Raw genomic sequence first — 25,238 nt, 5'->3', positions numbered from 1 at the left:
ATGAATGAATATCTCTTAGATTCCCCAACAGAATCTTCGTGGTATAAGCTAGATAGATGGCGGCATTCATGAGAATCCGGAAAGTCTAAACCTTGTCTGTGGTATTCCGAGTAGGATTCCAGGATTGAATGGTTGTGACGTGCTTCAAACTTGCAACCTGCTGGGCGTTAGTGACAGACGCAAAAGAGGGATTCTATTCCAGTAGGAAGCGGGAACCAACCGGTGATTGGCCGTACTGTGACAGAGTGCGTGAGCATTAGCTTTCACTGCGAGGATGGGAAGTAGCCATTGACAACGGTGACACCCTACATAGAGCTTGCCATGGATAGACCTTGCGTGTGAGAAGAGGATCTCAAGGAAGAGTTGAAGTTCAAAGGACAAAGCATCTCCAAAACTCCAACATATTCTCCATTACTGCACAACAAGTAACGCTAGTATTCTTTATTATTCCAACATATTCCATAATCCTTTATAAACAAATAACTCTATTATTCAAGTAATCCAAACAATTTTGTTGACTTCCTGACTAAGACAATTAAAATAAACATTGATTGCTTCAAGCCAATAATCTCCGTGGGATCGACCCTTACTCACGTAAGGTATTACTTGGACGACCCAGTGCACTTGCTGGTTAGTTGTGCGAATCACAAATTCGTGCACCACTCCCCTACAATAATAACTGGGAACTTCTGCTTGTCCTCAAGGTAAGCATACTTGAGGTGTAGAGGAAGGGGCTTTAATTCTATTTTCTGCTTAGGGCTTGGCTCCGAGTTATCTAGTGTTGGTGATAAAGGTGAATTGCTCTCATTGTCCTCTGAAAATATCCCCACACTTGGACCTTGCCCTATGTACTTTTCTTCTAATTCTTCCTGGTGAACTTTAGCTACGGTTTCATCAATGATATCGCACTGGGAGATAGAATGATCTTTCGGAGGAGGCTTCATAGCTTCATTTAAACTGAATTTCACTATTCTGCCATCTATTTCAAAAGAATAAGTTCCTGAAAATGCGCCGAGCTTGAACTTAAGAGTCTTCAGAAATGGTTTTCCAAGCAGAATTGATGATGGCCTCCCGGAGTCATTAGGGGACATTTCCAGGATATAGAAATCAATGGGAAATGTGAGCTCCTTGATGCTCACCAATACATCTTCAGCAACTCCAATCACTGTAATAATGCTTTTATCTGCCAACACAAAACGAGCTGCTGACCTTTTTAAGGGAGGGAGCCTTAAAGCATTAAATATAGATAAAGGCATTATACTAACACACGCTCCTAGATCACACATGCAGTCAGAAAATATCACTCCTCCAATAGTATAGTTGACCATACATGGACCTGGAGCACTATATTTTTCAAGTATAGCCCCCATTAAAGTAGATATAGAGCTACCTAAAGGAATAGTTTCTAATTTATTAATTTTATCCTTATGTATACAGAAATCCTTTAGAAACTTTGCGTATTTAGGTACCTGTTGAATGACATAAAAAAGGGGAACAGTTACCTCAACCTTTTTGAATATTTCTACCATTTTGGGGTCAAGTTCCATCTGCTTCCTGGGCTTCCTTGTGAGTTGTGGAAAGGGGACAGGACAGGTGTTATCTACAGCTTCAACATCCTTTGGTGCTTCACTCTGTGGTTGAGTTTCCTCTTCTTCAACTATGTCCTGTATGTCCTCTTCCTCTTCAGCATCTTCCACTTCTACTGCATCTACAGCTGGGGTGTGTTTTGATGGACTTGGCTCCTCTTGGTACCTCTCCTACAATGTGGTTCCGGATCTCAGAGTGATGGCATTAATGCCACCCTTGGGATTAGGTAAGGGTTGAAAAGGAAGTCCACTGGAGCTCGAAGGTTGATTGTTGGAGTTATTTAGTGATCCAATCTGTGAGGCAAGAGTTTGCAAGGTAGAGTTCAGACCATTTAGAGTAGAAGTAAGGTTATTTTCCATGGCCTGCTGTCTCCGATCAATAGAGTGTAATAACTCATCATTAGAAGATGAAGAGGGATAATTGAGCTGAGAGGTCTGCTGAGATGCTTGAGGCTGCCTTAGATGAGGTGCTTTGTAGGCCTGATTCTGATTCTGCTGTCTGGCGTTGTTACTGTTATTCCACCTCTATTTTCCATTGTTATCTCTGCCTCCTCTGTTGTGATTGTCCTTCTAAACCTGGTTAGAATTATCTCTCCAACCTTGGTTGGAATTTTCTTGCTATTCATGGTTGTAGCTGCCACCTTGATTGTATCCTTGATTGGGGCGGTCGTAGAAGTTATGAGTGGCTGCCACAGTGTTGTCTTCCTGCTGGAGCTGCGGGTATTCATCAGTATAATGACTATAATCAGCACAAATCCCGCATACTCTTTGTGGAACCAACTGTTGGCCTTGCTGTGGTGGAGAAGGCTGAGCTTGCTGAGCTTGTTGTTGACTCAATTACATCTGCTTCAGTAAGTTGGTCATTTCACATATACTCTGAGTTAGAGCAGTAGTTCTCTACTAGAGGATACCTCTGCAACAGCTCTTGACCGGCTTTGTTTCTGCTTGTGATTCCTAGTGGATTCAGCTAAGTCGTTGATCAATTGCCATGCCTCATCAGTAGTCTTGTACTTTTTCATGGACCCATTGCTAGCACCTTCCAATGTGGTCTTATCTTGAGGCTTCATGCCCTGTGTGAAGTAGCCGAGCAACACTATCTTGTCAATCATATGGTGGGGACATGCTTCCAGAAGATTATTGAAGCGCTCCCAATATTCGTAGAGAGTCTCAGATTCGTCCTGAACAATCATGGAAATGTCTTTCCTCAGTTTATCGGTAACTTCAGCTGGAAAGAATTTTTTCAAAAATTCTCTTCTAAGCATATCCCAGTTAGAAACAATTGCTCCGGGTTGAGTGTAGTACCACTCTCTTGCCTTTCCCTCAAGAGAGAATGGGAAGGCTTTTAACAGAATAGAAGTTTCATTAGCATCGTCACGCTTAACAGTAGAACAAGCTGTCTGAAAATCCCTAAGGTGCTTGATAGGCTCTTGAGCAGGTAAGCCATGAAACTTGGGCATCAAGTTGAGTAGTGCAATCTTTATTTCAAAATCTACAGCCACCGCTGGATGATGCGCTTGATACGGCTGCAGTGTGAAATCTGAGACTCCAACTTCCTGGATAGTAATTCTCCTAGGTGCTGCCATGTTATCTGCACGTGAATCAACTGAATCAGTAGTAGAGGAGCTTGTTTTTTCCGCAAATGGCGGTTCAGATTCGCTCTCGGATGAGACTGGTGAATTGATGTTAATCACTTCACCACCCTCAGAGGCTAGCCAACGTCGAGCTCGCCTAATACGTGAAATAGTTCTTTCAATTTTTGGATCAAAAGCTGCTAAGCTCGAATCAGGCAATGAACGAGTCATTCAGTGGAAGAGACATATAGCTCATGATAAAAAAAACAAAATAAAATGCAAATAAATAAATTCCAATCAATAAATTAGCACACTATTGCAAGTCTCCAGCAATGGCGCCAAAAATTGATGTGGTAAAAATTGGCAGATTAAGAGATTAATATGAGTGACACGTTGCAAGTACAGTTCTTAACCAACAAAGATCCGCATATCAATTTAGAAGGGTTGTCACAAAATTAGAATTAAAATACTGGGAGTATGAATCGCAGGTCGTCTCCCAACAAGTTGCAGAAAGATGTGCTATCTTATTAATTAGAGGTTTTCCACAATGGTTTTGAGTCTGATAGACGGGAAATTAAATTAGAGAATTGATGTAATTTAAATAAAAATCTTGATCGGGAGTGGATTAATCGAAAGTTCTACCCTTGTTGGAGTCTTCCCAAGATCAATTGACAATTGAAGGTTGTTCTACTTAGTTATCCTTTACTAGGTAAAGGAGAGTCAAGTAAGTTGGAAGTCTACTTCTATTCACAAGTTCTAATCCTCTCTATTGGGAAGGATTAGTGTCAGTGACTAGAGAGCCATCCAACAATAAACCCAATTACAATTTTACTCTTGAGCATTCCAACTCAAGGTTCTCCTTTCAATCAACTCCCAATTAAGTTAGAGAACTACTCACTCATCATGGATGTAAAATTCACAAAATAAAAATAAGGAATAAGGGAAGACATGATAGACAATAATCAAAAAGATCAATTAGAAATAAAAATGGTTCTTGTATTAATAAATTCTAAAAATAGTCCAATTGTAACTCTTAATAAATTAAGGATATGAAAGAGTAAGCAACAAGTAAAGAGAACAAACTAGAGTGATGAAGTCTTGCAGAGGTAATAACTCTTCTCAATATCCCAAGCCAAAAAGCAATAAAAACTAAATCCTAAGTACTATGAATGTGTAAAGAGAAAACCTAGAGGAGGAGTAAAATCAGATCTAAAAACTAAGAATTCTCTGGAATGAATGTTGTCTCTCGTCTCTGCATGTTCCCTGGCTCTAATCTGCGTTTTTGGGCCAAAAATTGGATTAAAATGCGGCCTGGAATCTATGCCAGCGACTTTTGTAATTCTACAGATCGCGCACGTCACACGACCGCGTCGTCCACGCGTTCGCGTCACTCAGCGTTTTTCGTGCCAAGCGTGCGCGTCGTCCATGCATTCACGTCACTCGTGCAGCTTTCAACCCACGCGTTCGCGTCAGGTACGGGTTCGCGTCACTGTGAATTTCTCCATTTCGCGCGGTCGCGTGAGCCATGTGCCTGCGTCACTTCTCGCTGGTCATCTCCTCAATTTCTTGTGTTCCTTCCATTTTTGCAAGCTTCCTTTCCATTCTCTAAGCCATTCGTACCCTATGAAGCCTGAAACACTTAACACACAGATCACGACATCGAATGGTATAAAGGGGACTAAAAATATACAATTAAAATATCTTTAAGAAGCAAGTTTTCAACCATAGAACATTTTCAGGAAGGAATTGTAAATACATGCAAATCATATGAATAAGTGGGTGAAGACTTGATAAAACCACACAATTAAACATAATATGAATCATAAAATAATGGTTTATCAATATCACAAGTAGATTAATATTCCACTATTTTATTCTTATATTTTATAAAATTTATTTGAAGAGTCAATTGTTCTTTTTTGTGAGTTAAAGTTTCAAATTCAAAATATACACACTCAGTATCCTATAAACACTTTGCTTCCAAACGCCATTAGTGATGATCCATGTTGTTAAGAAATAATTAATGTTGAAATATTTGCATTCAAAGAAAATATGACTTTAACTCTGACTCTTTTACCCGATGAGAAAAAAATAGTTGAGTGCAAATCGGTATCCAAACTAACGATAAAATTATATGGTAGTATTCTGAGGTATAATGGTAGATTAGTCACACATGGCTTTACACAAACTGCTGGTGTTGATTATTTTAAAACTTATAACCTAGTAATTAAAATGAGAATTTTATAAATTTTTTTGTTAATTACAACAGTGAAGAATTGGCATTTTCATCAACTTGATATAAATATTGCTTTCTTACATGGTGACTTTTTAGAGAAGGTTTACATGAAGCCTTGTCTCAAATTGATTACTTCCTCACTGTTTTGAGGGTTACCTGAAACTGTAGGTCGATCTCGGACGAGATCTGCGGTGGTGGTCGAAGCTGTCGTGTCTGACTTGTTGGACTTGGTGGTGCTGTTGGTCCTTTGTCACCGGAGGGTGGTGGTACCTACAAGAGACTCCGATGCTTAAGTTAGCACGGGCTTTAGGCAGATTTTTAATAGAATCAGAGTATGAGTTATACTTGGGTGCTCCAGTGTATTTATAATAGTGTGGAGTGACCTTCCTGGAGATAAGATAGTTATCTTATCTTATCTTTGAGTGAAGTCATCTTATCTTTAAGGAGAACCGCCTTTATCTTTCTGGGCTTTGACTGCCTTTAGATTAGGCTATGTTCCTTTGTTTGGGTCTATTTTGGGCTCCTCTGGCGATTTGGTCGATCTCTTTGTGAAGAGGACGGTGGCAACCAACCTAAAGAGGTCGGTCGCTTTTATCTTTGGTCAACCTGAGTTGCGTAGCTCGATCCAGGGTATGAACAATGCCCCTGCTTGAGCTCGGTCTTTCCTCTGAGGTCGTGTCTTTTTAGACTTCGATCCCTTTTGAGGAAGTTGAGCTCGAGCATTTTGATGATCTCTGCGTAGGACTTCGTCATGTTAGCCTGCTTTAAAATGCGAAGCATTTCCTTTATATTCCGTGCATTTTGCCTTTTCCTTTGGAACGTGCAAGGGTTTTTAAAGCTCATAAATAACCCTTCACCATTTTCTTTTTCCCTCTTTGTTGCTTCTTTTTTGAAATTTTTCAAAGTGTCAATTTACAGCTTCTTTCTCTAACTGCTCTTTGTCTTCTCTGCCCCTCATTCACATGTCGCTTTACTTGTTCTGGTTTCCTTTTTCCATCCCCTTTGCTTGAGGACGTATCCGGTTGCTCACTCTTTTACCATTTCTTCCTTCGAGCCCGCTCCTTCATCCTTTGCAGGTTGGTATTTTCTTTTTCTTTTAGGTTTTTTGTTAGTCGCTTTCTTGTACATGGCTTTTACTGATTTTGATTTTGAGGATCCTGACCCCTTTTTTATGAAAAAGATTGTATCTTTCCTATGAGTTCATTTTTGTTGTCACGACTTTCTGAAAATAGCTTGCGTCTTTGTAGTGATCCTTGCATTCGCGCGTTGCTTCCTTGGTGTTTTGTTAACGCTATTTCTATTTCTTTTGCCCTTGCATGTCCTTGTCTCTGGGTTCACTTTCTTGAGTTTGAATTGCTTGTTAAGGAAAGGTTGTGGCTTTCGCTGATTTTTGTTGGTGATGATGATGACTTTCTTATTATTTTGCGTGTTGTGATGTTACTAGGGAAGGATTATGTTTATTGAGAGATGTTTTCCTTCTTTCCTTGTTCTTGCCTTGTTGCTGCCTCCAAAAGGGTGCCCCTAGATTTTAGTGTGAATCCTAGGGTTTCCCTTTTATTGCTGTATCTGACTTTTGACGTAACATGTTTGTTGTCCGAGTTGTTTGCACGTTTTCTCGAGCTGTGTGGTGGTTATCCCCCTTTTTCTCTTTTTGTTTTTGTAGGAATAGTTGACCTGTCTTCTCGCCAAAACGTTGTTGCAATGTCTACTAAAGTTCCAGAGGGTATGTCCGATTGGCTGGATTCTATTGTTTTGATGTGTGTCTCTGTAGTTGATTCTGAATATTGTGTGCGACTTAGGAGGCATCATAGGATTTGTAGTGATAGGGACAAAAAAATTACGAGCTGATATTTCCCGACCCCGAGGAGAGGGTTAGTTTTCCTCCTTTGACAAAGGGAGAACGACCCTTCTTCTACATTTATGACTATTTCTTTAGCCAACTGAATATTACTATCCCCTTTACCCCTTTTGAAACCGGCTTATTGTGGGCTTGCAATGTAGCTCCTACTCAACTCCATCCAAACTCATGGGGTTTCATAAAGATATTCCAATTGTTGTGTTAGGGACTAGATATCCGACCTTCTCAAGGCCTCTTCCTTTATCTTTTTGTTCTGACCAAACCTGGGGTAGCTAAGAAGAAAGCTTCCTGGATTTCTTTTCGAGCTTCCCAAGGAAAGAAAGTGTTCTCTATGTATGATAAATCGTTTAGGGATTTTACGAATTACTATTTTATGGTCTGAGTTGTTGAGGGAGCTCGGCCCTTCTTTTTGGATGAAAACGATGAGCCTACGTTCCCTCTATGCTGGCAAAAGGATGTGGTAGTGACCAGGTATTCCTGGGAAAGTCTGGATGAGGTCGAGCAGGCCTTTATGCATGTATTAGAGGGAAATTGGGGGAACCCTCCCCATCTCGACACAAAGAAGTTCTTGGCTGATCCTTCCCTTCTTCGAGTTGAATTGGGTAGCTGTCGACTTCCTTTTAGTTCTTCTTTGTTTATTTGTTTGTTTTGCCGATGTGTATCTTTATTTCTACTGACTTGGTTTTGCTATTTTCTTTGGCTCAGAGATGGTGAAGTCTGCGGATTCAATGAAACATTTTTGTAAGGCCAAGAAAGCAACTGCCGCTCAGAATATCTCGGCCAAGACTGCTGGGGAAGGATCTTCTCAAGCTTCTTTGAAGAAGCTAACCTTGGACACTACTGGGTTGAGGAAGGTTATCCCGATTCCCCAGGTTCGGGTGGTTCCTTCTGATCCTCCTCATTCAACCTCTGGCACTGCTTCCTCTCCTATTGTTGGTCCTCCTCCCAAAAAACAGAAGACTGTGGAGCCTTATGACTTGGATGCCCCTGATTTTGATGCAGTAGGGTTTTTGGATAATCAAATTGCTCCTTACGGTCGACTTTCGATGGACGATGTGTCTATCCTTCTTCAATTGAATTTTACTAATAACAGCTTTCGGATGGCCCATATGGGTGAAGCTTTATTCCGTACTGTTCAGGTTTCCCCAGTCCATGCAATGAATGCTTTTCTTGAGGATGCCAAGTCGAATTTTAAGAGGGTTAAGGGCTTGAAGGATGAGCTGGATGCTAGGGTGGTTAAGCTAGAACTGGACTTGGAGAAGGAGAAGTCTCGACTACCAATGCTGAGGCGGCTGCGAATTTGGCTGAAGAGATGGTGAAGAAACACAAGGAAAGTTATACCCGCACTTATGCAAAGGTGTTGGAGCTGAGAGAGAGGCTTGAATCTGCCCTTGCAAATTACGCCGATCTCCAGGGTCATATGGTAGATTTTGTGACGGCTGCTTATGAAAATTTAAAGGCACAGGTCCGAGTTCTAGCTCCCGAACTCGACCTGACTCTCTTTAGTCTGGATAACATGGTAGAAGATGGTAAAATATTTCCTGCTCCAGATGACGAGGATGACGAGCCTCCTCCCTCTGCACTGTCAGCCAAAGCTTCTACAGCCACCACTTCCTTAACTTCTCCTACCGAGGTCGACCATCTCCAACCTGATCCTGATTGTCGCATTCTAAATCGGGAGGATGGGACCGTGGATGCCATCCCTATGAGGATCATTCCTCTGCCTTCAACCACAGATGCTGTTACTGGGATAACCTCAGATCCTTTATGATTTTGTTTGGTTGTATCTGTACAGCCTGATTTGTGGGCTTAGACTCATTTTTTGTGATGGTATAACTTTTCTTGACTTTTTAGTTGCTTTTTTGCAACTAAATTTTGAAAACAAAAACACTTTAAAACTCTTGAGGCTTGCCTTTTACGTGGCCTTTTGAGTCTTTTAAATGTTTTTATTATGATGTGTATATTTATATACTGTTTGTGTCTTTTGTAACTTTTGTAGATCTTTATGGAGTGTTGGTACTCTGGTGCCCGACCTCTTTTTGATAAGATATTTGTTCAATTCGCCTCTTGTGTTGGGCGAGATGGTTTTTTGAGGCTAACTTTGTCTGACAATTTTTTGGTGTTTTGATAGGACGTATTTTAGTTAGTCTGAACAACTTTGATAGCCTTGTTGTGGGGTCGTGGCTTTTTTGGGCTAAACCATTCCCTTTATAGCGCACGCTTTTTGTCGATTTCGAATTGTAGCTTTCGTTGGTCCGACTTCTCTTGTTGGTCCAATCTGTAGCTTTTGTTGGTCCGACTTCTCTTGTCGATTCTTCTTAAGTTATTTTTAGTAATCCATTTTTAATCAGACCTCGTCAGGCCTCTTTCTATGGATTACTTTTTATAACTTTTGTCTCTTTGATTTGGTCCGACTTCTTCTTGTAGTCCTTCTGAAGTTATTTTTAGTATTCCATTTTTACTCAAACCTCGTTAGGCCTCTTTCTATGGATTACTTTTTAAAACTTTTGTCATTTTGATCTGGGCCGACTTCTTCTTGTCGATCCTTCCGAAGTTATTTTTAGTATTCCATTTTTACTCAGATCTTGTCAAGCCTCTTTCTATGGAATATTTTTTTATAACTTTTTGTCGTTGATCTGGCGATGAATTTGGTTTTCATCTTGCCGACCTTGCCGTGATCGGGCGATGAGCCGACCTTGTTGTGATCGGGCGATAAGTTTGGTTCTCATCTTGCCGACCTTGTTGTGATCGAGCGATGAGTTTGGTTCTCATCTTGCCGACCTGTACCTTTGCGATGAATTTTTGCGTTCAGATTAATGCGTCTTGGTAGAGAGACTTTGTAGAGAATCTAGAGAGTTTTATTCAACTAGAAAATAGGCATATAGGAAAAGAAAAAATATATACATGTGGGTGCTTACCCTTCTAAGTCAGGCAATTTTGCATATCTTGGCTTGGTGCCTCGTTAAAAAAACCTTTTCAGGAAAAAGAGTTCACCTTGACCTAAGATCTTTATTACCTCCTAACTATAATACCTTCTTAGGTTGCAGGCGTGCCATGACCTTGGTAGCTCTCATCCCTTGAGGTCGGACACCTTGTAGTAGCCTTTTCCCAATACCTCTATAACTCAGTAGGGTCCTTTGCAGTTAGCTGCTAGCTTTCCTTCTCCTGGTCGACTTGTGCCGATTTTATTTTGGATTAAGATGAGATCGTTGTTGGCAAAACTTTGCTGAACTACTTTTTGATTGTATCTTGAGGCCATTCGATGTTTTAACGCTTCCTCCCTAAACCGAGCTCTTTCTCGGATTTTCGGAAGTAGGTCGAGCTCTTCCTTTTGAAGTTGGGAGTTGGCCTCTTTATTGTAGAAGATCATTATAGGGGATCCTTCTTCGATTTCTACTGGGATCATTACCTCCATCCCGTAAGCCAATCGAAAGGGTGATTCCCTCGTTTTGGAGTGTGGAGTTGTCCGATATGCCCATAGGACTTACGGGAGCTCTTCAGCCCAGGCTCCCTTTGCGTCCTGTAGTCTCCATTTTAACCCAGTTAGTATGACTTTGTTGAAGGCTTCTGCTTGTCCATTAGCTTGTGGGCGTTCCACAGATGTGAATTGGTGCTTTATTTTTAAGTCAGCTATCAACTTGCTAAAACCCGTGTCCGTAAATTGAGTGCCATTGTCTGTGGTGATGGAGTAAGTGTTCATACCCTAAGTTGAGCTGTTCGACCCGGGATGTTCTACAGACAAAGTGACCAACCTCTGTAGGTCAGGACAACCCAACCACTTCTCAAATAGCTCGACCAAGTCACCAGAAAAGCCCAAAAGAAGGGCCCCAACGGAGGACCGCGCACCTAAGCCCAAGGCAGTCCAAGCCTACAGGGAGAAGGGCGGTTCCCTTGAAGATAAGATGACCTCACTCAAAAGATAAGATAAGATAAGATAACTAACTTATCTTATCTAAGAAGGTCATTCCACGCTATTATAAATACGATGGAGCACCCAGGTATAACTCATACTTTGATCCTACTAAAAACATGCTTAATACCCTTGCTAACTTAAGCATCGGAGTCCCTTGTAGGTACCACCACCCTCCAGTGACGAAGGATCAGCACCATCACTCTGTTCAACAAGTCGGACACAACAGCTCCGACCGGTACAGAAGATCTTGTCCGAGATCGACCTACAGTTTCAGGTAACCCTCGGAACATTGGCGCCGTTGCCGGGGAATCTGGAAGTCATCCCATCATTATGGCAGACGACCATGACAACGATCATAATTCAGATCTAGAGGATAGAACGCCGCACAAAAACGTAGACACTACCCCCAGGATACTTCTCAACTTAACAACAAAAAGAATTCGCCAAATGCAAGAGCCATGGAGGCGTTTCAAGACCGTTTAAAACAATTGGAAGAAGAAGCCCTACGACAACGAGAGGCTGAGAAAGATCTACAAAAGGAAATAAGGCGACCCTGGAAATTGGAGGACAAACTCTTAAAACTCGAAGCCGATCTCAAGACCAAAGCCAACCGATCCCCTCACGAGGACAGCTCCCGCAAGGAACAAGATCCATTCTCTAAGGAGATCATGAAGACCAAAATCCCAAAAGACTTTAAACTCCCATATATGACTTTATACGATGGTACTACAGATCCCGGCCTCCATCTCAGTAATTTCAGAAGTAGAATGTACCTCACCGATGCCTCAGATGCAATTCGTTGCAAAGCCTTCCCGACTACTTTAATAAAGACAGTAATTAGATGGTTCGACAATCTACCTTCTAGGTCCATCTCGAGTTTCGACGACTTGGCCAAGAAGTTTTTGGCCAGATTCTCCATCCAAAAAGACAAGGCTAAGCACGCTCTAAGTTTATTAGGAATCAGGCAAGGAGAACGGGAAACTCTCCACAACTACATGGAAAGATTCAACAAAACGTGCCTAGACATACAGAACCTACCAACAGAGACTGCCATTATGGGCCTCATCAATGGCTTACGAAAGGGACCTTTTAGCCAATCTATATCGAAAAAACACCCCACATCTCTGAACAAAGTACAAGAACGAGCAGAAAAGTACATCAACATGGAGGAAAACTCTCGACTAGGGGAGACTTCGAAATCCGGATTCACCTCCAGGGATAAGGACAAAGAATCCAAAAAGAAGGAAGATCGACATGGAGAAAAAATAAAAAATATCACAATTACACCCCCTTCGGGTGTCTCTCGTGGATGTCTACAAAGAGGTATGCAACACTGAAAAAATACCCCCAGCTCAACCACTCAAAGGCAAAAAAGGAGGAGCAAATCGGGCTGAATATTGTGAATATCATCGAATCCGCGGGCATTCCACCAATGAAGGTTTTGACTTAAAAAATGTCATAGAAAAACTAGTAAGAGAGGGGAAGCTAGAGTGGTATCTGGCCACCCGGGACGATGAGCAAAGAAAAAGAAGAAGGGAAGAAGATGTCGGACGAATGATACACGGCGGATTTGCGGGAGGAGGAGTCTCCAAATCATCTCGCAAAAGATATCTTAAAGAGGTATATCATGTTGAGGGGAAGGAGGAAGCGCCCGACATCCCCGCGATTACCTTCACCAAAGAAGATGCATCCGGTATAATCTCGGGACACGACGATCCCATGGTCATCACTGTTATACTGGCGAATGCAAACCTCCACCGCAAACTGATAGATCAAAGGAGCTCCGCTGACATCTTGTTCAAAACTGCCTTCAACAAGCTCGGTTTGGAAGAAAAAGAACTCAGAGCATATCCGAACAGCCTGTTCGGACTAGGAGACACCCCGGTTTAACCACTTGGATACATCTCATTGCACACAACCTTTGGAAAAGGAAACCAATCAAGAACACTCAAGATAGATTACATCTTGGTCAATGTAGGTTCAGCATATAACACCTTAATAGGCCGGACAACATTAAATCAGCTAGGTGCAATAGTCTCAACTGCACATCTATGTATGAAATTCCCAACTCCAGAAGGGATATCTACAATAAAAGTAGATCAGAAGATGGCATGCCGCTGTTACAACAAAAGTCTAGACCTCAGAAGCAGAAGAGAAGAATTCCACACAATCGAACTCGGTAGAGTTCAGAGGCGGGAAAAACTCCGCCCACAACTGGAAGGCAGAATAGAGAAAGTCCAGATTGGGGATACCCCAGACCAAATGACCAGTATCGGTACAATCCTACAAGGAAACATAAAAGAATCGCTCATACAGTTCTTACGAGATAACGTCGACCTCTTTGCGTGGAAGGCCGCAGACATGCCAGGCATAGACCTCAAGTTAATGTGCCACAAACTAGCAGTCTACCCAGGATCTCAGCCAGTGCAACAGAGGCACAGAAAGCTCAGACTAGAACGCTCTCATGCTGTGGAAGAATAGGTACAAGCTCTATTGGAGGTAGGATTCATAAGAGAAGTCAAATACCCACTATGGCTAGCTAACGTCGTCTTAATGAAAAAATCAAACGGGAAGTGGCGAATGTGCACCGACTACACTGATCTCAACAAAGCCTACCCAAAGGATCCTTATCCACTCCCAAGTATAGACGCACTGTTTGATGCCTCCTCTGGATATATATACTTCTCGTTCATGGACGCATATTTGGGATACAATTAAATCCCAATGTATCCACCCGACCAAGAAAAAACTTCCTTCTTAACTCCAAAAGCAAACTACTGCTACATCGTCGTACCTTTCGGTCTTAAAAATGCGGGAGCTACTTATAAGAGATTAATGAATAAGGTCTTTTTGGATCACATCAGAAAAATCATGGAAGTCTACGTAGACGACATGCTAATAAAGACACAAAATGAAAAGGCACTATTGTCCAACCTGACCCAGGTGTTCGACACTATAAGACGGCATGGCATACGACTCAATCCTGCAAAATGCACCTTCACCACAGAAGCCAGCAAATTCTTAGGTTTTATGCTCACACAAAGAGGAATCGAAGCAAACCTGGATAAATGCCGGGCCATACTCGACATGAAGAGTCCAACTTGTGTCAAAGAGGTACAACAACTCTATGGGAGGTTAGCAGCCTTGTCCAGATTTCTAGCTGGATCGGCAATAAGATCTCTTCCCTTCTACGCTACTCTAAGGAAGTGAAAGAAGTTTGAATGGACAACGAAGTGTGAGCAGGCCTTCCAAGATTTCAATAGGTTCCTGGGACAGCCACCTATCCTAACTCGGCCACGGGAAGGAGAACCACTCATATTGTACCTCGCAGTAGGAAGTCGGGCAGTAGCCCCAGCCCTAGTTCGAGAAGACGACAACGGGCAGCAACCCGTATACTTCATCAGTAATGTGCTACAGGGAGCCGAGCTGAACTACCAAAAAATAGAGATGTTTGCCTACGCTCTCATACTAACATCTCGACGACTTCGTCCATACTTCCAAGCCCACACCATCGGGTCCGGACCAACCAGCCCATAAAAGGGATCTTACAGAAAATAGACCTGGCAGGCAGAATCTTGCAATAGGCAGTCAAGTTATCCGAATTCGACCTCCAATACAAAGCTTGGACAGTCATCAAATCACAATACCTTGCTGACTTCATTGCAGAATTTACAGATACACCGAAAACCCCCACAGAATGGAATCTCTACGTGGATGGGTCCTCAAATAAAGCTGGAAGCAGCGCGGGTGTAATAATTAAAAGCGACCAAGGAACCCAAATCGAACTCTCCCTCAAATTTGGGTTCCCTGCCTTAAAAAACCAAGCGAAATATGAGGTACTGCTAGCTGGTTTGAAGTTGGCTAGGGATGTTGGAGCTCAAAAGCTTATCATCTTCAGTGACTCACAGGTAGTCATTTCGCAAATAGCAGGAAGCTATCAAGCCAAAGACCCCACTATGAAAAATACTTGGACAAAATCAGGGAACAGCTCGGACAACTCGGAGAATATGAGATCCGTCACATACCCCGAGAGCAGAATGCCTGAGCTAACGCACTCTCAAAACTAGCCAGCACCAAACCAGGGGGCAACAATAGAAGCCTCATCCAAGAAATTATACAAAATCCATCAATCTCTGAAGAAGAAAAAGTCATGACCATAACAGGTCAGGATCAAGGATGGATGACTCCCATAATTAACTACCTCAAAACAGAAGCACACTGATGACAAGTCATCATATACCCATTTTTCAAGCTAATTTCACTTGTTTTATTAGCATTTATGCACTTTCTTGCATCATAAGTAAGTGATTTGGAGTGAAAATGCATAACTTCTTTAAATCAAACAACCACCATGAAATTAATGTTAACTCATGAGGTTTAAGCTAAATTTAATTGATTTTTAATTGATTTATAAGCCTTGTGAATTTAGTGATACTTGGAGTTGTTGTTTTGGTTGATTGTAGGTGAAGAAAAGAAGAAAATGGAAAACGTGGCTTAAGAAAGCGTGGCCCAAGGAGAAAAGAGCGTGGCGCATGAAAGGGAGGAAGCAAACATTACCCTCCACAAGGGCACACTGCCCTCTAGGAGGGCAACATAAGGGAACAAAGCATGAAAGGCAACTCTGCCCTGCCCACTACAAGGGCAGAGCACAAATTTGTGCCTTGGAATCAAGAAGAACAAAACCTTGCCCTGCCCTCCACAAGGGCAGTATCGGGCTCACCAAGGGAAGAAAATCAAAGGAAAATGCCTACAATGCTTGCCACAAGAGTTGAACACGGGACCATGAGGAAGCAAGGAATTAAGCTTCACTTTGGTACCAAGAAAGCCAAGGAAAATGGGTAGCGTGTGTAGCATCCAAGTTTCGAACTCGGGACGTCAAAGTGGAAACACTGCCCTGCCCTCCGCGAGGGCAGGGCAGCATTTTGTTGTGGCATGAATCTGGCGCACCAAGGCACAATTCTGGCGCACCACAGCATCATCTGGCAGCACCACGCACGCACCAAGGCAACAATTCTGGCGCACCAACTTTTTCTGCCCTGCCCTCCGCGAGGGCAGGGCAGCATCCTGCGCACCAAGCCTGCACCACGCCCGCACCACGCACGCACCAAGCACCAAATCCTGCCCTGCCCTCCTCAAGGGCAGGGCAGCCTCCTGGAAGCAATCCTTCATGGGCTAAAATTGGATTAAAAATCCAATAAAATTCAATTCTTCACCAAATCAAAAGCCCATCCAAATCCCAAGATCCAAGAATAGAAAGTGTATAAATAGGAGTTAGTTTGATGTAAATAGGACCTTTACTTTCACTTTCACTTTTCACCTTTTCTTTGACTTTTGCATTGGGCACTTTCTTGGAAACTTTGAATTTTGCAACTTCTCTTGGTGACTTCACTGAGATTTCAGAGAATTGGGGAGGAGAATTGATCTCTCTTCTTCCTCGTTCTTGCTTGGGCATTTTTACTTTTCTTGTTTTGAGTTTTGGGTGTGAAGAATTGAGGAAATTCTGTCTCAATCTCCATTCAAAATCTCTTTAATTCCTTTCTGCACAATTGAATTCAACTTCAGTTTTCTTTACTGCTTCTTCTTCTATTTCTTGTCAATCGCTTTGTTAGCTTGGATCTGGGAAGGCAATTGAGATCTAGGCTTTGCTACCTAGTCTCTGGAGACCTGAGATCCCGATTTACTTTTGGTTCTTCTGTGAACCTTTGCTGCATTTAATTTCCTTCTGTTTGAATTCTAATTGCTTCTAATTAAATTTCTGTTCTATTGATTGTTGCAATTCAATTTCCCTTGTTTAAATTCTGAAATCCCTGTCCTCAATTCCCTTTTACATTCAAGCAATTTATATTCCGTGCAATTTAAGTTACTGCAATTTACATTTCTTGCACTTTAAGTTTCAGTCATTTACTTTCTTGTTCTTTAAGATTCTGCAAGTTTACTTTCATGCTCTTTAATTTACTGCAATTTTCCCTTCCCCCTTTACATTCCAAGCAAATTTAGCTTCTGTTAAACACAAATCACTCAACCAATACTTGATTCGCTTGACTAAACCAACCACTAAACTAAAATTGCTCAATCCTTCAATCCCTATGGGATCGACCTCACTCATGTGAGTTATTATTACTTGATGCGACCCGGTACACTTGCCGGTGAGTTTTGTGTCGGATCGTTTTCCGCACATCAAGTTTTTGGCGCCGTTGCCGGGGATTGAAATAGATTGACAATGATTAAGTGAAGTGGAGGTCTAGATCAAGCATTTTTTTATTTTTGTTCTCTGTTTTAAAGTTGAAACCAAGGTGTTTGTGTTTTTGCCTCTCTAAGCAAAACTCATATCTGATATGAGTAATTTCAATTTTCATTGGTGTTGTGTTCTACAAAATTCAAATGGAGTTCACCTCATCTTTTAATCAAACAAACTTCATGGGATATTGCCCACCATCACAATATGATTCAAGTCATTATTCTAATGATGGTTGGGAATATCACCAAGAGAATACACATTCTGAGCACTCTAACTCTTGGAGAGTTGCTTCAGAGACACAAGATGAGCAAGAGAATCATATGGGATACTTCCCACCACCACAAAATGATTCAAGTCATTACTCTCATGGTGGCTGGAAGTATCACCAAGGAATGAAAGAGCATCCACCCTCACGTCCCAGTTTCTCATTCGAAAGTTCTTCATCACTTGATTATGCCTCAACACAAAGTTTCCTCCAAAATCCATACAAGTCATCCCATCAATCACACAATTCATTCCACACCCCTCAACACAACTTCACCACAACACATCCACGTCACCAAAATTCCTCTCAACCTTCATCTTTTGAACCAGCAGATGAGGATTACCTTCAAGCCATTGAAATACATAGAAAACTCGTGGAAAGATACACACAACCCCAATCCTGGAAAGAAATCATCCTTAAGAAGATGAATGGGCCCTTAGAGCAAACAAGAAGGAACCTAGAACCATCAGACAGAGAGGATGAAGACCAATTTGTGGGTGAGGAAGTGGAAAAGCAAGATGAGGAAGCCTCTGTGTCAAGTGAAATTTCAATAGAAAAGGAGGTTGTCGAGGTGTTTGAACCTGTAGCTTCATATTCACAGAAGCTAATTGACGTGATAGAGGAACCTGAAACTTCTCTCCCAAAGGAATTAATGGAAAATCATGAAGAAGAAATAGAAGAAGATACTCAAGAGAATTCACACTCAAGTGAAGTAGAGAAGTGCACAGAGGAAGAGCTCATTGAACCATCACTGCAAGGAACTCTTGATGAAGACAAAACTCCAACAATTACACAACCACCAAGACTTGGACTCAAGGAAGTGAAGGCAATTAACAAAAGCACCGAAAAGAGGATTGTGACCAAGCTACAAAAGGCAATATTCATGAAGAAGAGAAGGTCAACTACAAGCAATCTTCCCCCTGATCAAGCAAGCAAGCTCAATCAAGCCAATTTCAAAAGAAAGCTTGCTGAAAGGAGACCAAGACAGGGGATAATAGCTGAATCTTTTCCTCCTTTGAGGTCATTCCTCTTAACAAACTGGAAGAAGAGGAAGAAAGTGAAGAACAACATGTCAAGCTAATGACACTAAAAGAGCACTTGTTGGGAGGCAACCCAACCTGAGGTAGTTTTCTTTTCATAGCTTTTTCAATAAAAATGTTGAATAATTGGTATGCATTGCAAGGAGCTAAGTTTGGTGTTGCACACCAAAACAATTTAAGGGAGAATGAAGGATTCTAAGTTTGGTGTTCCACCAAAAATCTCACTTAAAAGCACATTCTCACTTCTTGCATAATGCTAGCTCCAAGCAATCAGACAAATTATTCAACTATTTAACTGCTTTCTAGCTTTGATTCCAAAACCTTTAGCAAGGACACAAGGTTTCACATATGGTTAACTTGTTGCATTAGAGACAGTGGCAAGCAATTAAGTTTGGTGTCCCCAACACCTAAATAAATCCAAGAGCCACACTCAATTTATGCATACTAACCATGTAATTAAGGGCTTGAGAAGCAAGCAACTTTGAGAATTATGCAGGACATGAGTCAACAATTGAAGATATTGTGCATCTTAACTCAAAGAAAACACAGCAGAAGGAAAAATCAAAGGGCTGCAACTTCAAAGGTTGTATCTAAACTTAATCCTTGCTGCTGTGTATTATTTTGAACATGGGAACCATTATATATCCTGCTAAAGTGTTTATTTAGTTGCAAGTGAAATTGTTTGATTATGTATGCTAAATCCGCATAATGCTTGTCATTCATCACTTAGCTTGAATTTTGTTTTGTTTCCCATATGCTTGAATAAAAGAGATTTTGTTTGAATTGAAAAGTAAAAATCCAATGTTGCATAAGTAGGATGGAAGTTAATGGTAGTATATATGTTTGATTAAATGCATAACTCATGAAATAATTGTTGCATAATATCATTTTCATTTAAGTGAGAGTTAGCTTGCTGTTACAAAGATTCTTATCAATAAAGGAAAAAGCCCTTGGGAACAAAAACAGAAAGAAAAGGAAGAAGAAAAAGCCAAAGTGGCAAGAAAAACAAAGAATAAAGGTTGGACACCAATAGCTTGGACCCTAGGACATATGCCTGTGGTGTTCTTGTACTAAGATATGCTTGGATGAATAAATTCTAAGGGGTATTTTAAAACCCGGTCACTTAGATCAACTGATTTGGGATGGCCAATTGAAAGTCCACAATAAAGAGCAACTTAGATACAGAACATTTAGTTATCCAAAGAGATGCTGGGCATCAATGATCCTAGGAAGAAATAGTGAGCCATGTGTCTGTGGTGGAAAGATGTTGAGTAAAAAAAAATAAAAAAAAAATAAAAATAAAAAAAATAAAAAAAATAAAGCCAAAGGCTACTACTGCAACATTAGACACCAAACCTCCAAAAGAATAAGCTTGTCAAGCATTATAAGAAAGAAAAGTTAGCAAGGGAGTAATTAAAAAGTAAGTCTTATAACAGCAAGTTTAGCAAGCCTTTGATGAAAAATGTATATTATGTAACAGCAAACAATAACTTGAGTTATCATTGTCTGCATAAAGACCCCATAAATCAAGTTCTGCTATATGCCTAATAAGGATATGTGTTCTTTTCTTGTTCATTTCAATTTCTCTTAGTTTTGATGCTTGCTTGGGGACAAGCAAGATTTAAGTTTGGTGTTGTGATGACAAGTCATCATATACCCATTTTTCAAGCTAATTTCACTTGTTTTATTAGCATTTATGCAGTTTCTTGCATCCTAAGTAAGTGATTTGGAGTGAAAATGCATAACTTCTTTAAATTAAACAACCACCATGAAATTAATGTTAACTCATGAGGTTTAAGCTAAATTTAATTGATTTTTAATTGATTTATAAGCCTTGTGAATTTAGTGATACTTGGAGTGGTTGTTTTGGTTGATTGTAGGTGAAAGAAAGAAGAAAATGGAAAACGTGGTTTAAGAAAGCGTGGCCCAAGGAGAAAAGAGCGTGGCGCATGAAAGGGAGGAAGCAAACATTGCCCTCCACAAGGGCACACTGCCCTCTAGGAGGGCAACATAAGGGAACAAAGCATGAAAGGCAACTCTGCCCTGCCCACTACAAGGGCAGAGCACAAATTTGTGCCTTGGAATCAAGAAGAACAAAACCTTGCCCTGCCCTCTACAAGGGCAGTATCGGGCTCACCAAGGGAAGAAAATCAAAGGAAAATGCCTACAATGCTTGCCACAAGAGTTGAACACAGGACCATAAGGAAGCAAGGATTTAAGCTTCACTTTGGTACCAAGAAAGCCAAGGAAAATGGGTAGCGTGTGTAGCATCCAAGTTTCGAACTCGGGACGTCAAAGTGGAAACACTGCCCTGCCCTCCGCGAGGGCAGGGCAGCATTTTATTGTGGCATGAATCTGGCGCACCAAGGCACAATTCTGGCGCACCACAGCATCATCTGGCAGCACCACGCACGCACCAAGGCAACAATTCTGGCGCACCAACTTTTTCTGCCTTGCCCTCCGCGAGGGCAGGGCAGCATCCTGCGCACCAAGTCCGCACCACGCCCGCACCACGCACGCACCAAGCACCAAATCCTGCCCTGCCCTCCGCAAGGGCAGGGCAGCCTCCTGGAAGCAATCCTTCATGGGCTAAAATTGGATTAAAAATCCAATAAAATTCAATTCTTCACCAAATCAAAAGCCCATCCAAATCCCAAGATCCAAGAATAGAAAGTGTATAAATAGGAGTTAGTTTGATGTAAATAGGACCTTTACTTTCACTTTCACTTTTCACCTTTTCTTTGACTTTTGCATTGGGCACTTTCTTGGGAACTTTGAATTTTGCAACTTCTCTTGGTGACTTCACTGAGATTTCAGAGAATTGGGGAGGAGAATTGATCTCTCTTCTTCCTCGTTCTTGCTTGGGCATTTTTATTTTTCTTGTTTTGAGTTTTGGGTGTGAAGAATTGAGGAAATTCTGTCTCAATCTCCATTCAAAATCTCTTTAATTCCTTTCTACACAATTGAATTCAACTTCAATTTCCTTTACTGCTTCTTCTTCTATTTCTTGTCAATCGCTTTGTTAGCTTGGATCTGGGAAGGCAATTGAGATCTAGGCTTTGCTACCTAGTCTCTGGAAACCTGAGATCCCAATTTACTTTTGGTTCTTCTGTGAACCTTTGCTGCATTTAATTTCCTTCTGTTTGAATTATAATTGCATCTAATTAAATTTCTGTTCTATTGATTGTTGCAATTCAATTTCCCTTGTTTAAATTCTGATATCCCTGTCCTCAATTCCCTTTTACATTCAAGCAATTTATATTCCTTGCAATTTAAGTTACTGCAATTTACATTTCTTGCACTTTAAGTTTCAGTCATTTACTTTCTTGTTCTTTAAGATTCTGCAAGTTTACTTTCATGCTCTTTAGTTTACTGCAATTTTCCCTTCCCCCTTTACATTCCAAGCAAATTTAGCTTCTGTTAAACACAAATCACTCAACCAATACTTGATTCGCTTGACTAAACCAACCACTAAACTAAAATTGCTCAATCCTTCAATCCCTGTGGGATCGACCTCACTCATGTGAGTTATTATTACTTGATGCGACCCGGTACACTTGCCGGTGAGTTTTGTGTCGGATCGTTTTCCGCACATCACACACCCCACAGAAGAAAAGGAGGCAAAGAGGTTGAAACTGGAGGCACAATACTAGACTATCATAAACAATACTCTATACAAAAGAGGGATTTTAATACCATTGTTAAAATGCGTACCGACTTCTAACACAAAGGAAGTCCTAGAAGAAGTACACAGTGGCATTTGTGGCAATCACCTAGGAGCATAGGCACTTACCAAAAAGCACTCCGCGTAGGGTTTTATTGGCCAACTCTACAAAAGGAAGCCACAGAGTTCGTAAAGACATGTCCATCATGTCAGAAACATGCCAACTTTCACATTGCCTCACCAGAGGAGCTCATCAGTGTAACCTCACCTTGGCCATTCGCAAAATGGGGACTCGACCTCCTCGGACCCTTCCCTTAGGGATCGGGACAAGTCAAATTCCTCATAGTGGGGATAGACTATTTCACAAAATGGATCGACACAGAACCCCTAGCTAATGCCACTGCTCAAAGAAGTCGAAAATTCCTATATAGGAACATTGTCACGAGGTTCGGGGTTCCATACTCCATCACCACAGACAATGGTACCCAGTTCACAGATGCAGGCTTCAGAAAGCTAGCGGCTGACTTGAATATAAAACAACAGTTCACTTCCGTAGAACATCCCCAAGCCAATGGACAAGCCGAAGCTTCTAACAAAATCATATTGGCTGGGTTGAAACGGAGATTACAGGACACAAAGGGAGCCTGGGCCGAGGAACTCCCACAAGTCCTATAGGCATATCGAACAATGCCACATTCCACCACAAAGGAATCACCCTTCCGATTAGCGTACGGAATGGAGGCAATGATCCCGGTAGAGATTGAAGAAAAGTCACCTAGAGTAATTCACTATAGTGAAGAAGCCAATTCCCAACTTCAAAGGGAAGAACTCGACCTGCTTTCAGAAGTCCAAGAAAGAGCTCGGATTAGGGAAGAAGCATTAAAACGATGAACGGCTGCGAGATACAATCAAAAGGTAGTACATCAAGCTTTTGCTGAGAACGACCTCATCCTAATCCGAAATGACATCGGAACAGCCCGACCTGGAGAAGGAAAGCTGGCAGCAAACTGGAAAGGACCTTTCTGGGTCATAGATGTACTTGGAAAGGGCTACTACAGACTGTCCAAACTCGATGGGCGAGAGCTTCCTAGGTCATGGCACGCCTGCAACCTGAGAAGGTACTATAGCTAGGGATGATAAAGGATCTTAGGATAAAGCGCACTCTTTTTCCTGAAAAGGTTTTTTAACGAGGCGCCAAGCCAATACCTATAAATCACCCGACTTAGAGGATAAACCTCCCGCATGTATATATTTGCATTTTCTTTTGAATAAAATCTGTTTAGGTCTTCTACAAATGTTCAAGCCGCATTAATCTGAAACATTCATCGTCCGATTATAAAGCTACAGATCGGTAGAAAGTGAAAATTAAATTCACTACGCGATCACGATAAAGACCAAAGATGAAAACCAAATTTATTAAAAGGTCGACTAAACGAGGGTTAAACCTAGTCTCTACAAAATTGGCAAAGATGAAAATAGAATAATGCAAGAAGTTATAGAAAGTGATCCATAGAAAGGACCTGATGAGGTCCTAATAAAATGGATTGCTAAAAAAATAACTTAAAGGCTGACCGTCATAAAGAAGTCAGAGCAGTCGCAAAAACCGAAGTTATAAGTAAAGCCCTGGAAAGAGGTCTGGTCAGCCCTATAAAAGAGGATTACTATAACTTAGAAGAGCCCGACATGATGAAGTCGGACTCCCACAAAGAAGTTATAAAAGTAATCCCTGAAAGAGACCTGAACAAGGTCCAAGAAAGAGGATTACAAAAATAACTTAGAAGAGCCCGACATGATAAAGTCGGACTCCCACCAAAGAAGTTATAAAAGTAATCCCTGAAAGAGACCTAAACAAGGTCCAAGAAAGAGGATTACAAAAACAACTTAGAAGAGCCCGACATGATGAAGTCGGACCCCCACAAAGAAGTTATAAAAGTAATCCTTGAAAGAGACCTGAACACAGTCCAAGAAAGAGGATTACAAAAATAACTTAGAAGAGCCCGACATGATGAAGTCGGACCCCCACAAAGAAGTTATAAAAGTAAACCCTGAAAGAGACCTGAATAAGGTCCAAGAAAGAGGATTACAAAAATAACTTAAAAGGGCCCGACACGACGAAATCGGACTCCCACAAACAAGTTATAAAAGTAATCCCTGAAAGAGACCCGAACAAGGTCCAAGAAAGAGGATTACAAAATAACTTGGAAGGGCCCGACATGACAAAGTAAATGGTGGACGAAATTGTGATCACATCAATGTAGTATTCTTTGTTGTTGTATGGAATCATTATTATGGCACCTATGTGTGGACACAACTCCGTTCAACTTAACCAGCAAGTGTATTGGGTCATCCAAGTAATACCTTACGTGAGTAAGGGTTGATCCCACAGAGATTGTTGGTATGAAGCAAGCTATGGTCACCTTGTAAATCTCAGTTAGGCAGATTAAATGGTTATAGGTTTCGAAAATTTATAATAAATAGAAAATAAAAAGGGATAGAAATACTTATGTAAATCAATAGTGGGAATTTCAGATAGGCGTGTGGAGATGCTAAAATCCTTTCGAATCTCTACTTTCTTACTACTTTCATCCAATCCTTCTTACTCCTTTCCATGGCAAGCCGTATGTAGGGCCTCACCATCATCAATGGCTACTTTTAATCCTCTCGGGAAAATGGTCCTATGCGCTGTCACTGCACGGCTAATCATCTGTCGGTTCTCAATCAAGTTGGAGTAGAATCCCTTGATTCTTTTGCGTTTGTCATCACGCCCAGCCTTCAGGAGTTTGAAGCTCGTCACAGTCATTCAATACTGGAATCCTACTCAGAATACCACAGACAAGGTTAGACTTTCCGGATTCCCGGGATCCTAC

The sequence above is a fragment of the Arachis stenosperma genome, chromosome 9 (assembly GCF_014773155.1).
Source record: "Arachis stenosperma cultivar V10309 chromosome 9, arast.V10309.gnm1.PFL2, whole genome shotgun sequence".
In the NCBI taxonomy this organism is placed as follows: Eukaryota; Viridiplantae; Streptophyta; class Magnoliopsida; order Fabales; family Fabaceae; genus Arachis; species Arachis stenosperma.
This window is presented reverse-complemented; position numbering follows the sequence as displayed.